Source organism: Euleptes europaea, chromosome 6 (assembly GCF_029931775.1).
Source record: "Euleptes europaea isolate rEulEur1 chromosome 6, rEulEur1.hap1, whole genome shotgun sequence".
NCBI classification, from domain to species: domain Eukaryota; kingdom Metazoa; phylum Chordata; class Lepidosauria; order Squamata; family Sphaerodactylidae; genus Euleptes; species Euleptes europaea.
Genome location: NC_079317.1, coordinates 39,676,683 through 39,691,975, shown reverse-complemented (window position 1 = coordinate 39,691,975; position 15,293 = coordinate 39,676,683).

Genomic DNA, 15,293 nt, shown 5'->3' with positions numbered 1-15,293 from the left:
TCATTGCTACTGCTGGCTATTGGCAGGGCCAAAGAGGAACATGGAAAGAGGGAGGCTGGACCCAGGGAAATTCCTGGCGATTTTGGGGGTTATGCCTGTGAAGGGGGTTGGGGAGGGATTTCACCTAGATTCTATGATATACCAAAGAGTCTGCCCTACGAAGCTGCCGTTTTCTCCAGGGGAACTGATCTCCACATTCTAGAGATCAGTTGTCATACTGGGAAAACTGCCCACCTGGAGGCTGGCAACCAGTGCCCTTCTCTCAAATAAGGCTCATTTCTGGTTCTGACAGCCAAATGAAAGGAAAGTGCCCAGAGGGATAGGAGAAGGAACGCTAAGTGTTCTCTGCCCACCCCCTCTTTTGCCCTTTGTAGTCCCTCGTGGCCTTTACACTTAAATAACATACATCTGTACTATGCAAGTCTGTCTTAGGGTTGAGAAATTCCTGAAAATTTAGGGACCGTGCCAGGAAAAGATGACAGAGTTTGAGGAAGGGAGAGAGCTCAGAGGGAATGTGATGCCATAGAGTCCACCCACACTCCAAAACTGCCATTTCCTTCAGGGGAGCTCTCTAGTCTGGAGAGCAACTGTAATTCTAGAAGAACTGAAGGCCCCTTGATAGTCCTAGGTGTAATCATCATGTGTATTTGAGGCCTTAAAGCGAAATTATGTTTCATCTTGGCAAATACATGTTCTCAACCCAGCAAGGCCACTGAATTCTAAGAACTTGCTAAATGACAAACACTTGCCAGGGATGCTCTAGGCTGATTCTGCATTAAGCAGGGGGTTGGACTAGATGGCCTTCATGGCCCCTTCCAACTCTATGATTCTATGATTGCTTGAATAGCCAGGCAACACAGAAGTGGTAAAAATAGCCTGGGAAACTTGGCAGATGGAGGAGAATTAATCCCTCTGTTTGCCATGTAACTTTTAGCTGAGTCCTTAGATGTATACTTAAAAACGCAAGGCACCATGTGAGCCTAAAGTATCACTAGTTGAGTACTAATAGTAATCTATAGAAAGAAAAGAGACCGGGGGGGTTCGGAGGGGGGAGAATGAAAATTCCTACAGTGGGAGAGGAAGATAGGTTGCCAGATGAGGCTTTTTCTGCTTAGCTAGCACCACTGCCAAAAAAGGAGTCTGCTGTACTGATGATATCCAAAGTAGAGTTCCCACTGGGCCTGCCCTAAGGTTGTTTAATGTGTGTCTATGTGCTCAGCAGCCTGCCATTTTAAACCAACCTATATTTAAATGAGTACACACATGAAAATGATTGTCTTTCTACTCACAAAGCCCCCTTGGAGAGTGGCAGCTGCCTTATTAGCAAGTAAATTTAATAAATATCTCACCATCCAAAATGATTTCCCCTTGATTAAGATGTAAGTCAGAAGCAAGAATCATAGCCAGAGGCATTTCCTAGCTAATATTTCTGAATCTAAACATACAGACATTTTATCACTTATCATTTCTCCTAACCCCTTCCCCCCTTTCTTGCTTTTTTCTCTCTGATTCTCTTTTGGAGCCCTTCTCGCCATGAAATTGAAAGATTTCTAGTAGTAATGCCTTTGTTGTATTGGGATCCTATTGGAAATATGGATTACAGTATTCTGTGAAAAACATTTATTACTCTGAACTGTGACTCAGACATTGTTGCATTTCTAAGGTTATAGATTTTCTTTCAGCTAAACTAAGGCTGTAAGTCACTGTGACAGCTGTAATGTGTGTAGAAACATAGTACCAGATTCTATTACATACATATTTTTGCTAGAGGTTTATGATGTTAAAAATGTTTCTTCTCTCTCCGATAACTTTCTGTGCCTGTTGTGTAAATATATATAAGCCTACAATGGTGAAGTCAATTTCCAGATGAAATCTTTTCGGGAACACTAGTTTGTCCTTTAGAGAGAGAGAGGGAGAGAGAGAGAGAGAGAGAGAGAGAGAGAGAGAGAGAGAGAGAGAGAGAGAGAGAGAGAGAGGCAGAGGCAGAGTGGGGGCAAAGGGACCATTGCATACAAACTAATTATATTCATGCACAATATTGAATTGTAATAAAAGATGAATGACAGAAAGTCTGTGTCATTGTGAGGAATGGGGAAGGTTACAGAAAGCTGAGGCTGGGAAAGGATTTATCATGTGCCGTGGCTCCGGGCATTGTGTCGAAAGATCTGCAGGCTTATTTGCAAGAGTGTTTTACGGAAAATAGAGCAGGCTACACTAGAAAGAATGGTGATAGATTTTTTATCCTTTATACATAGCAAAGATAGAAAGATGAAACAGGTTTTGTTTTTCAAAGGAAATCTATGGGAAATTGCAAGGCAGGGGGAGAAGCCTTCCAACTCAGTCTAAAACCCCAGCACTTCCCTAAATTCAGGGAACAGACAGTTGCTAAAGTACAACTGATCCATCATTTTTTATCATTGTAAGCATAATGGGGGGGAGGTTGAAAGAAGGAAATAAAGTTCAACATCTGGGGACTACTAGAAAGATCCTGAGCTTTGCTTGCAACGCTTCTGTGTTGTCTGGCTATGCAAACAATCCTTTTAGCTAGTTCTTAGAATTCAGATCTAGTACAGTCATAACACAGATGTGGAAGCCAGAGAAAATAATGGCTTTTTGGGTGTATTAGAATGCAAAGCAGCATGTCAACAGCCCTACTTTAATTCCAGAATTTCTGCAGCCAGCACAGATACTGTTTCAATCCAGGCAAGCTTTAAGATCTATTAGGTCAAGAGCAGTTGACATGTTTTCTTCCATTATTGCTCCTTGGCATAATGCAGCGGGTTGGATGTGAATGGATTCATGGCCTTTTTCATACATTAAAATGTCGGCTCAGACAGGAAGCTTGCTGGGTGACTCTCAGCTCGGTCTACCTCAGAGGGTTGTTGTGAGGATTAAATTAGACCATCTACTTGTAGTCTTCCCTGAGCTCATTATAAGAGAATGGGATACAAATGAGATGACAGATTTTTAAAAAATGTTAGATATGCAGTCAGATCATACACAGGAGCACTTTCCAACTAATAATTAAATAATAATAATAAATTATTATCTGTGAACCTGATGTAGGTGCTGCCCTGTACAAGCACCTTTATCTCACCACCTGTGCTTTCTCTGCATATTTTTAAACAAAGCAAATAGTACCGACACCACAAGTCTCCAGTATACTCTTGTTCCAAAGGGTTAGTGCACAGCTTTCACAACGGGGTGAGCACATAGAGTCCTATTGCACTTTTGTGTTGCTGATTCCCACACAAGTTCACACATGAACATGAATACATGAAGCTGCCTTATACTGAATTATCAGCCCCTTGGTCCATCAAAGTCAGTATTGTCTACTCTGGCAGCGGCTCTCCAGGGTTTCAGGTTGAGGTCTTTCACATCACCTACTTGCCTAGTCCCTTTAACTGGAGATGCTGGGGATTGAACCTGGGATCTTCTGCATGCCAAGCAGATGCTCTACCACTGAGCAACAGCCCCTCCCCAAAAGGGTATCAAAAGGGTATGCAAAGAATCTAGGCTAAAACACACAGGAAAAATAGCTGCCCATATCACATATAAATATATACTAAAATTAAAAACCTGTTTCCTCTTCTATCGTTTCAGTGTATCAAAGATAAAATCTATCTCCGTTCTTTCTGGTGCTATTTTATGTAAACCAGTAATGCTAAAATGTATCAGGAAGAGATAATCCCCTACGACCATATAAGGCTAATAAAGCCAATATATGAGTCCATCATACCAGCACATCAATACAGGTTTAGCTTTGCTCTCAAGAAGACACAATAAAGGGGGGGAACTAAACGTACAACCAACACACCTAACATTTCCCACTGGCAAACTCTGATGGCGAGAGAGCTCTATATCCATCCAACACACTTCTCTCAAGGCAAGATTTCAATGACCCAGAGGATGAGCTATATTACCCTCCTAGGATGCATCCTCACCTAGGCAAGCAATATATACATCAGACTGACTTTGTCTCCTTCATCTGTATTTACCATTCAATACTGGGCTTGAACATTATTTGTTCACTTGTTTGTCCAAGTCCCTTCTCTCTCATACATAATAGGTGGCTCCACTCAAGTCCAGTGTAGCTCAAGTACCATCATTTGCACTCACAGTTATGACCTGGGTTCCAGACATCATTGTCATCAATCCACTGTCCTCCCAATCTTTTCATATATTTTTTAATTTATACCCCACCCTCTATCCCTGGCCCAGGCTTCATTTTTTCTAGAATTTTTTTTTGCAATTATTTATACTTTTATGTGGGATAGATGCATAACCCAGAAGCTGTGCTACTATTTGCCATGTTTTCAAGCTGATGTGTTTTGGCAGCTCCAGTTGTCAACCTCCAAATTCCTTCTATAGTTGTCACTTTCTTGTATATTGTTAGTATTGCCACTGTTACGCTATTCTGAATTGCTGCCATATCTACTGTCAGGTGATAGCCCCATGTGACATCTGGTGAGGGACGCAACCAGGCAAGGTGTGCCCTGGTGGCATGGGAAAGTTTGGAGACATTTGGAGAAACAAGAAGATTTAGCAGTGAAGTGGTGATACTTTTTCATTGGGCAGTAATAGCACTAATCGGCTGAAATGAGGAGGGGGAGCTGATGCAGGTATACCTCTTCCAATGTTGATAAACAGAAAAGAAGCAAAGTCATGATCATAACATCACCACACACACACTTGATTGGATGGAGAAATATGGGTGGTGCTTGATTTCAATGGCACAATATCTACCCATGGCACAATATCCTCCATTGTATTTCCAGAAGCAGAGAATGATGTCACAGCGACAGCTGGATTATGGAGAATAGCCCCAGTGCAGAAACACAATAATATTCTGTTGTCAGAATGTTGGCCCTGTGAACGTAGCTGCCTACAGAGGTAATATATAAGAGGACTCAGTTTATATTGACAAGGGTTGCTGTCTGGTAAGGGACTCATGTGAGAATACCTGCACATCTGTCAACTACCTGACTGAGGCTCAAACTAGACATTACTGCTTATGTGGGTCAGTACTCACTGTCACACAGAAGAACAGGGTGCCTTATCTTTACATTGCTCCATTGCTCCATTCAGCTTGGAAGCACTGCAAGGGGAAAGGAGGGGCTTCTGGCTTCCCGCCCACACTCTTTCTTCAAGTGGTGCTAAGGTAAGGTACCCTATTCTTCTGTGTGACAGCGAGTCAGAATAGGCCCCCATATCCTGACCTGAGTAAGCTGTAACATCTAGTTTGAGTCTCACTTGATCATCAGGATTGATGCCTGTCAGTGTTTTTGTCTGGCCTCATATAGGACTTCATCTAAGCAGTTGCTGTTAAGACACAAGCCACCTTAGAGGGATTTTCCGGCTAGTTCCAGCTAAGAGAATTGTTCTCTGATTCCCTGCAGGTGTTAGCTACCTCCCCACACACTGGCTGTTACTCGTCAAGGCCATCTACTCAGGCCTATTAACTAGCTTACAAACTTCAGTAGTGAATCTGGTATGGGAAACTCCCTCTCACCCTGAAAAGTTCTATGGATACTGTTGGAAGTGAAGAACTTTGCACTGTCTCTTAACCTCAGACTCCAGACGGGACAAGACTAGTGAGTCAGAGAGATAGAGGGGCAAGACACTGGGGCATCCTTTCTCTACTGCTCTGACTTATCCCTTTGATGTGTAGACTGCTACTCTTAGGGAATCTTCCTTCTTTCCTGCTTCTTCCTCACCTCCTCACTGTTACTGAAACTGCTCTTTGATTGGGGAAATTAGCATGAGCAGCGGCACTAATTTATTTATATAGCGGAATCACCCAATGTATACCAGGGTTGTTTTCAGTGAATCTCAGAATAATGATAGACCAAGGATTTCCAGATTAAAAGTGTTTATATATTCATTCATTCAGTGTTGCAAATACATACATGCAAGAAACTAAGAATAAAAAGGAGGTAGGATTAGACACGTTTCTCAAGGGAGAGGATGTTGTTGATTGGGTAATACGTTACCGATCTAGAAGTGGCGATGTCCAAAATTCGTGGCATATAGGTACAAAATAAAATATAGCGGGGGATGGGAGAGGGATGTATTGGAACCTTGGCCCAGCCAAGTCACCGGAAAGGAGGGGGTGTGGAGCTCCGCAAAACTCAACACACACGGTAAAAGGAAAGAGAGGTAGGGCAGAACCTCACTGCTTTGTTGGGGGGGGCAAGATATACCCTTCTCTGGGGTGGGGGGGTTGAGATTCCCCAGATGGCTCCTATCTAAAACAATAGGGATCAAAGACTTCGGCTACAGAGATCGGGCAAAGTGACAATTTGTAAACTAAGCTGGCACCAATGATTTGCATATCTCCGGGATGGCTTGATTCGATCTTCTCATGTTCGACAATACCTCAGGAAGGTGTGAATCTCTACACTCCAGGGATGCGGCAGAGGAGTTCTTCCTAGTTGTTAATGCCGATTGCGGCGGATGTTTTTCTCACAGGATACTGGGGGGGGGGGACGGCAGGAGAGGGTGACGTGATGCTCTCGCCTCGGTGTTATGGCTTCCCTTTCGATCAGGAGACAATCAGGATCATGGCTTCCCTTTGGCTGGTTCTGCAGGGGTGACCCGGTCTCTTGTCCTGGACAGCCTGGTAATGCAGCAGAGCGCTAGCCCAGAGCAGCAGGCTATTAACACTTAGACAGTACAGTGAGTCTCTGAGATAGTTGCCAAAACCAGGGCGGGAGGTCGGGCAGCGCATGTGGCAACATCACACACACTGGCACTCTTCTCTATCTTGCCACCATGAGGGAAGGACACATGTTCTGGATCTCCCTCCATCCTAGTTAGTTAGAATAGATAGGCAACTATATTCTATATCCTATCCAGAAATGGATTTCCTACAATAAATGAAGTATATTAGTTAAATAGACAAAAGGCTCCTAGCAATTTTGTTCCTGGCACACAGAGGTTTGGATGAGCTTCTCTGCGCACAACAGTCTTTGTGCACTGCTAACTTAACAGGGATTTGGGCATAACGAAGCCCTCATAATCCAACAGATACTACCCAGTGGTTGGTTAAGGAGGTCAGGAGGTTATGGCCAGCATTTTGTCATAAGTAGAGGACCAGAGTGGTGTAGTGGTTAGGAGCAGGAGACTCTAATCTGGAGAACTGGGTTTGATTCCTTATGCCTGCACATGAAGTCTGCTGGGTGACCTTGGACTAGTCACAGTCCTCTCAGAACTCTTTCAGCCTCAATTACCTCACATGGTGACTCTTGTGGGGAGGAGAAGGGAAGGCAATTGTAAGCCACTTTGAGACTCCTTAAAGGTAGAGAAAAGTGGGGTGCTCCTCCTCTTCTTCTTCTAGTTAGAGAGAAGGATCCTTATCCCCTTTTGCCCTTTTCTCTCTACCCCTTGTTGCTGCCAAGAAGATATTTGTATTATGCTCTGGAACTCTTCGCTTTAAGAACCAACTGCACTGTGTTAGGACTCCAGTAAGTAAGATAGCTAGTCAGTTTTGTTATTTTTGTGCATTTCACTGCCACTGAACTATAGGCCTTGTTTTTAATATCTGTTCTTGAATTTCTTCAATAAAGCCTTCTTTTTCTTTATAGTGTGAATTGCTTTGGGGAGTTACTGAGCCCAAACCCAGGTAAAGTTTGGTTGCTTTACTAGGCCAAGGTAGGGTCAGTCTTGACAGCTGCATCCATTGAAACATTATGCACTGAGGACTTTTAGAGTAAATGAACCTGCCCATAGTTGCAATGACGCCTCCTAAGGGTGTTAATTTTTATTTCATTTTTAATTGTAGTTTTGTTTTGTTATCACATTTATTTTCAATGGTTTCAATGGGAAACATATTTCAGTTTGTAACTTTTCTTTATTTGCCATCCAAATTGGTTATAATTTTCATGTATCATACTTCTCAACTATCTCCCTACTGCATTTTAGAAAAACCAGAGAACAGGGTCAGTTTTATGGGCAATTAAGGTAAAACACATTCCCAGTTGTAAAGTTTTTTTCCCTGTACTGAGAAAATAACATTCTCAGAGACTGTGCCCCTGCCAAATTATAGGGAGATAAGAGAAAGGGTCTTCGTTTTTATAGGCAATTAAAATTCTCGCTTGCAGAACAGACAGACACAGACATGTGGTACCCCCAGAAAGTAGACAACACGGGAAGGTATGTGGAACCTCATGAAGGCAGACAAATTACACCATGAGCAGTGGTTGAATATGGCACCCCAAAGAAGCCAAGAGTAGCTCATGGCCAGAAAGGGTGTTTGATGTCCCAAGTAGTATGGCAGAGTGAGCACAGGGCCATGTCTTCGGACAACCCCAGAAAATTAGGGAGCTCTGATTCTCTTCTTGTCAATCTTTTGGATACAACCATCTATTCCAGTTAATATGTTCCACTATCTCTGAGACAGCAGACTGCCAAGGCAGAACACTGCAACAAACGGGAAAATGCCAGGCAGAGTTGTACAGCAAGGAGCAAGTTACATAGCAAGCATACAGGCAGGTATTTCACAGGCCTAGCAAGTAAAAAAGGTAGTAGTGAAGAGCAGGTAAGCAGAGGCTTGAATTTGGCAAACCCAAGACAGGCAGGTAGCTTGCAGAGCAGACAGAAATGGAAATTGGGAGTCCAAAACAGGCAGCAACATACAGAATTTATTTCCACAAAGTAGAAATCATGGGGTGCTATTATGCATACGTTGTTCCCTTCACAGTCACTCTGTGACTACTTTGGGCTTCGTTTTAATTATGCATGTTTTTTTCTGACCTTTAGAACTTGCCTTGTTCTCCCTTCATGTTTTCCTTGCATTTTCAGGATGCTGTTTTACCCCGAGTTTAAACTCTGCCTCAATCCCAAATTGAAAGCCAGTCCTGTGCATACTTGTCACTTCAGGTTTTTCTCCCCATGCCCATTCTCACTTCTTCCTCCCATGTGTCTGTCCCCCTCATCCAAACCCTCTCCTGGAAGCCATTATTGAGTGCACTAGGAACAAAAACCACCAGGCTGCTTGTTTGGTCAATTTCACAGCCAGTGTGGGTCAGTTTCAGATCAGACAGTTCAGAGAAAGCTAAAATAATCACAAACAACCTATGCAGCTGCTTTTGGTCAGTCTCACAGTGAGTGTGGGTCAGTTTCAGATCTCGGCAGGATGGAACAGAGTCAGGCTGATTTGCAGCCCTCCCCTTATATGTGTCCTCTTACAGGCATGAAAGCCATTTTTTGTTTTTTTGCAAGTGCAAGACTACTGATGGGATAATGAATGTCACAAATGACCATGCAAGCGTTTTTATGGTATTGAGTTATGCAGAAGCAAATTGGTTGGGAGGAATCCTTCTCTGCTTCGGCTGTAAAATGGCCACTCAGTTCAGATCAAATGGAAGAATCCCGCTGCAGGGCTGGTGGGGGCTGGTGACATATTTCAAAAAAATACACTACAACCAATTACAAAGCAGAGTTTTCAGGGGGGAGGGACTTACGTGTGGTTCAGAAGTTCTGCATTTTTGCTGGGGATTCATAATTGATCACAAGGTACTCCTGGAATTTCTTTAGGGGGGAAAGCTCCTGTGCATGGTGTTTTGAGAATTCGACTGCAAATATTGCTAATACTGTGCAATTAGAGAGCAGCATTGTTCTCATTTTCCACACACCTGATTCCCACTATGGAATGGATGCCTGAAGATGGAGGTTCAACCTTCCACCCCGTGCTGTTACTCCAAAGAGAAGCAGTCTGAGGGGAGCTATTTGGCCCATTGCAGAAGACCCTTTGTGATGCCTGTTAGGTACAGAATCCAGTCACACCCACAAACCCAATGAGGATCACTAAGGATTCTCCAGAAAGGGACATTCAACCCAGTTCTTGCCTGGTGATGGAAGGCTCTATATATCTCAGGAACCCAAACATCCTTAGAATGTCTGTACTCTGCCAAAAGGCGCCCATCCCCACTGTTTGACAATTACTCCCTTAAACATCCCGATTTCTGTAATACAGATTCAACTTCCTTCTTTGTCATTTTTCAAGCCATACACTTTGCCTGCATTTTACATCACTAGACAGAAAGTCAGCCAGTAAATGTCAGACCATTTCCTAGCCTTTTTCTTTTACTAAAACATGTGCTGACCTTAGTCTTGCAAATAACTCAGACTAAGGACATCTGTGATGTTTCAAATAAGCCTCATGTTTCACCTTTGTCACCAGGATCAACTCAGTAAAGTGTGCTTCAAACCAATCATCCCCAAATTTAATCTCTACAGCCAAAGGCCTTAACAGTTATATGGGTAAACCTGGTTCTTAGCAGCTGGCATTCAAAGGGAGACTGCACATCTATAATAATGTTCCAGTGGTGGTGGCGACCGCTTCTTCAGTATTTTATTCCACCATTGAAAAGATCGGTCTTTATTGCTGATTTATATTTGTGGTTACACACAGAATCTTTACTAGCTGTGCTGCAAATCACAGATTAACATTAGTGTTGACATTGTGAAAGGTGTGGAGGCACAAAGCTTTCTAAAGACCTTTCTCTTGAGTGATGATCAAGTCCAGTTGATACCAGTGACCTATCACTGATGTGTCGGTTACAATTTTTTGGCTAACATAACCACTAAATCTAGTGTCCGTGGTGTATACAGTGTTATAAAAAGCAATGTTCAGGAAGGCTTTGTTTATTTTTGTTTACCCTCCCTGCTAAGCAAAATGCCCTTGGGGAGTATTGTGGATTTTATTGCGCCTTGTATGTTTTAAATTTGGATTTTTGGCCTTGAGCCAAAAAAGGGAAGACATATACATATTCTAATAAAAAAAATAGAAACCATTAACAGTTGTGTTAAAATCTCCCAAGCAGATAAAATGAACCTTAGCAGGAATACTTGCAACAAGATGGCTCAGCCACAGCTAAAAACTGTCCTTATCCATGAAAAGCACCTGCGGTACAGGAACATTACACACGAATAAGCCACTACTCTTCATTCAGGGTTTGATGCACAAATATTGTTTGGATAGGTACAGCTATATCTGTATTTGCAAGAAGCATGTTCTTAATAGGAAATCTTTTTCAACTGCACATGTGCCATGACAAAAACTGGCACAATTAAATTTATGAGCATGGGCCAAATTTGTTTTGGACAGTGCAGCAATATCTGTGTTTTGTTGGAAACTTCTCCAACCAGAAATGCAGGATTCTAATCAATCTTGTTCGATAAAGCATTTCCAGTCCACAAAACTGGAATGCTTTATTTTTAAAAAAAATTCTTCTTAGGGGATAGATACACTGCTAAGATTATCTCATAAGGAACTTCAGCTGAATTTATTCTGCTCTCAAAACATCTCCCCTGTAAATGTGGCAAATATGGTTTGCAAAGATGCAGCAAATATTCCCTAAATACTCACTGTGTGTGTGACATTGGTATTTGATATCCAGTGGCACTTGCCAACATTTGGTAGGTGACATTTCATGCCATTTAGCAGTACTAATGGCATCTGATTCTTGGCATGCCATCATTTAGCGCTAGTAATGATGCATACCTATTCTCTCCAGGATCGGAGGAGCATGCCGAATATATTAGGTGCTGTGAAACACAGGCAGGATGGTGCTGCTGCAGTTGTCTTTGTTTGTGGGCTTCCTAGAGGCACCTGGTTGGCCACTGTGTGAACAGACTGCTGGACTTGATGGGTCTTGGTCTGTTCCAGCAGGGCTTTTCTTATGTTCTTAATATTTGTCCAGCCTAACCCACCTCATGGGAGTATCACCCTGGGATAACCCATGAATGCCTCACTGAACCCCCTTAGAGGAATGACAGTCTACAGATGTGATATGTAATGTAAATAAACACCAGTTCCCTAAAGCCTGTGTACAAAAGAAGGAATGGTGTTGGAATATAAACAAAATAACGCCACCCCAAAATTATAAAGCAAATCCATCTATAGGTGTCGATTCCAGTGTCTGAATTTTCAGTGAATTAAATATCCCATAAACCAGTGGGGAATATGCATTTATTTCAGAAGCATGAACTAACCATGATATAGCACTGCAAATTTTTCATACAGAAGGACAAAGCACCTTGAACAGCTTTGTGTTTTTCTAAGGGCAGGATGAGCGATCCTGGACATTTCACCAACTCCCACTCTCTACTTGTGGGGACCCTATAAACACTAGGTAACAGACGAATCCACTAGGGCTGGTTGGATATTCAGTCTCATTTCTTAGTGCAGTGGTTGGATGCCATAACCTTCAGGCGCCTTTGAAACCCGATGCCGTGGAAATGCTTGAAGAAATTCCACAGCCCCAGACAAGAGAATGATTGTTAGAGACCATGATTTCATGTGGTGTTTGCTATTGCCAGAGCTGCTACTGTTCAGTTCCAACTCACTTTCCATGAATAGCGACATTATTGGTTACAGCTTTCAGCAGGGAGTGATCACCAGACACCTTATTACAAACTTCTGTGGAGGCAAAGTCTGTGCTGAAAAGATTTCCCATTTCTACCACCTTCCTGCTTCCCTTGTTCTTTACACATTATTTTCTTTTAGCAGAGCGGATCATTGAATTGAAATTGAAAGGAAACCAGAGATGTGAACAATAACATACCTAGAATTTTTCAGTAATAAATAAATAAATAAATAGCTGTTTCATTGGTGCTAAAGCAGGAGGGAATAATAAGCTATCGTGTGTATTACAATGTAGCTCATCAGAAACAGAAGAGAAATGCTTCTCCCATCCCTCCACACCCCCAAAATTCACACAGCTTTAGAAAACAGTAATTCCCTTTTAGGTACTGGGAACAAACAGATGGCCAAAAGTTGAACGGCACCAATATTTCCCATCGTGCATGTTAGCACTTTGACATTGCAACTGCGTACCAAGGACCTCCTCCAAAACATTAGGCTACCTCATCTTGGTCAAGGAAGCCACATTTATAAATCAAGGTTTCCCAATGACTATTTGTGTTTTATATCTCAAATGCATTCATGGTGCTACTAATAAAGAGATGTCTTCATTCCTTACATCCTGTCCTTGTCAATTTCCAGGCATTCTGCCCATTGCAAAAAGCCTTAAATCTTACAGGGAGGAAGCGGTGGGTACATTTACCCTTCTTAAGGTCATTTCAAATAGTCGGCACAGAGGTTAGCAATTACTCCTTCAAGACTGCTGAACTGAAATAGTACCAGTTCAATAATAAACAAAAATGGGTCTTGCTAGAGGCTCAACATTGAAGATGAAAACTCAAAGCAAATGAGATAATTATACGGACCTGCACATTCAAGTTAGTGAATACACGTAATTTACATCTCATGTGGGTGATTTAAATGTTAGTTTTTTAAAAAAAGGTAAAAACTGCCCTCTCCTTTGAGAAGACTTTTGAAGAGGCCCACATCACTGTACATGGAGCTTGGGACTTCAGTTTAGCCTTACTGATTTCTTCACTGACCACTAGGCATCTACATACCTTTGGCACAAAGACAAACCATATACTAAGACCAATCAATAATGTAGCATATGCTATAGCTTCTTGTAAAATAATCCACCCACTATTGAAGTCAGGTCAGCTCTGCTGCCATCACACCCATAATTATGTTTAGTACATAGTATCTCTCCCTGATATTAGGGTTGCCAAAATCCAGGTGGAGGTTGGAGATCTTCCTCTTACAACTGACCTCCAGGTGACAGAGATCAGTTACCCTGGAGACAATGGCCGCTTTGGCAATTGGACTCAATGGCATTGAAGTCCTTCCCCTCTCCAAACCCCGCCCTCCTCAGGCTCCACCCCCAAAGTCTCCAGGAATTTCCCAACCCGGATCTGGCAACCCTACCTGACATGCAGGGGCAGAGTGGCCATTCAACTTATAGGGAAACTTCCTGGGGAGCCACTGTCCTAAAGGGACACTGGTGGTCAGAAGCAAGCGGAGTCAAACCCCAGCAACTCTACCAGAGCCTCAGGAACTTCCTGGCTCAGACCCTTCATCGGCAATGGCAGCTCAGCAATTATCGCCTCTCGCACTGCTGCCAGTTTCAGGAAGGAAACGGTGCTGCTGAACTGACCGGCCCCGGCAGCACTGGTTTGTAGCACCACAGGGACAGTTCAGCTTGGCTTCCTCCAGGGTCATTTTCACTTCCCAGTCCACTCCTGCTGACAGGCTATATTTGGATTCATTTCAGAAGTTAGCCATGTTAGTCTGCAGTAGAAGAGCTAGATTTGAGTCCAATATTGCCTTAGAGACCAACAAGATTTCCAGGGAATAAGCTTTCAAGAGTCAAACCTCCCTTCATCAGATACAAGTAGGAATGCCTTTCCTAATTGTACTTAAAGTGCTATTGGACAGAATCTAGTTCTGTGTTTATATTAGCGATTTGTCTGCATACTTATTCTGTCAAAAATTTGATTTAAACTCTGTTGGTATATTTGAACTTCGACTATGCAAAGAAGCTGAGTACCACTGAAGGAGTTTTAGTTCAACAGTTGGATATATCGTAATGAATTTTTTTAAATGTCACGTAGAATGGGCACAGTGGGAAGGGAGTGACTTTGGCTCAGTGGTAGAGTTCACGTGTTGTATGCAGAAAGCCCCAAGTTCGACACATGGCATCCCCATTAAAGGATCTCCCCTCTGTGCCTGTGACCCCAAAGAGCCAAAAGAGTAAAAATAGACAATGCTGAGTCAAATGGATTAACAGTCTAATTCAATTAAAGTCAGCTTTGCACATAACTCCAATTAGCATTTGATCCTTTGCTTTATTACACAGATGAGCATTTTCTAATACTTCTGCTACTATTGCAACAAATAAAGCGGATAGTTAGAATTTATGAAGCTAATTTCTAGCTTCCAAATATATTATCTCAGAAATCCTCACTACAGGTTGGTAAGGGAGTCATTATTATTAACCACATATTGGACAGGGAAGCCGAAGGAGAATAGGGATTTGCCTAAGCCAGGCCAGTTCATATAATAACAGTAATAGGATTTTTGTAGATGATCTACTAAGTTACTAACAACAGGCAATGGGGAAGCTTAAAATAGTGAAGGAATTTTCCCTTCCAACTAGGCACTGGAGCTTATACATGGGTCCTCATTAAAAACTAAATTACATTTCCAAGTCCTCTAAGCAAACCACTTAGGAGATAAAGATTAACTGCAGAATTTTCCTGGCCATTCTTCCATAACATTTCTGAGAAACACCTTGTGAAAATCCCAAAATCAAACCTGAAGAAAATGGCAATGGGCCCCACTACTTTCTTTCAAGAGAATGTGAACGCCCCGATTTCTACCAGTGTGGTACCCTGGAGACAACAGACCTCCTACTAGGAGTACCAAG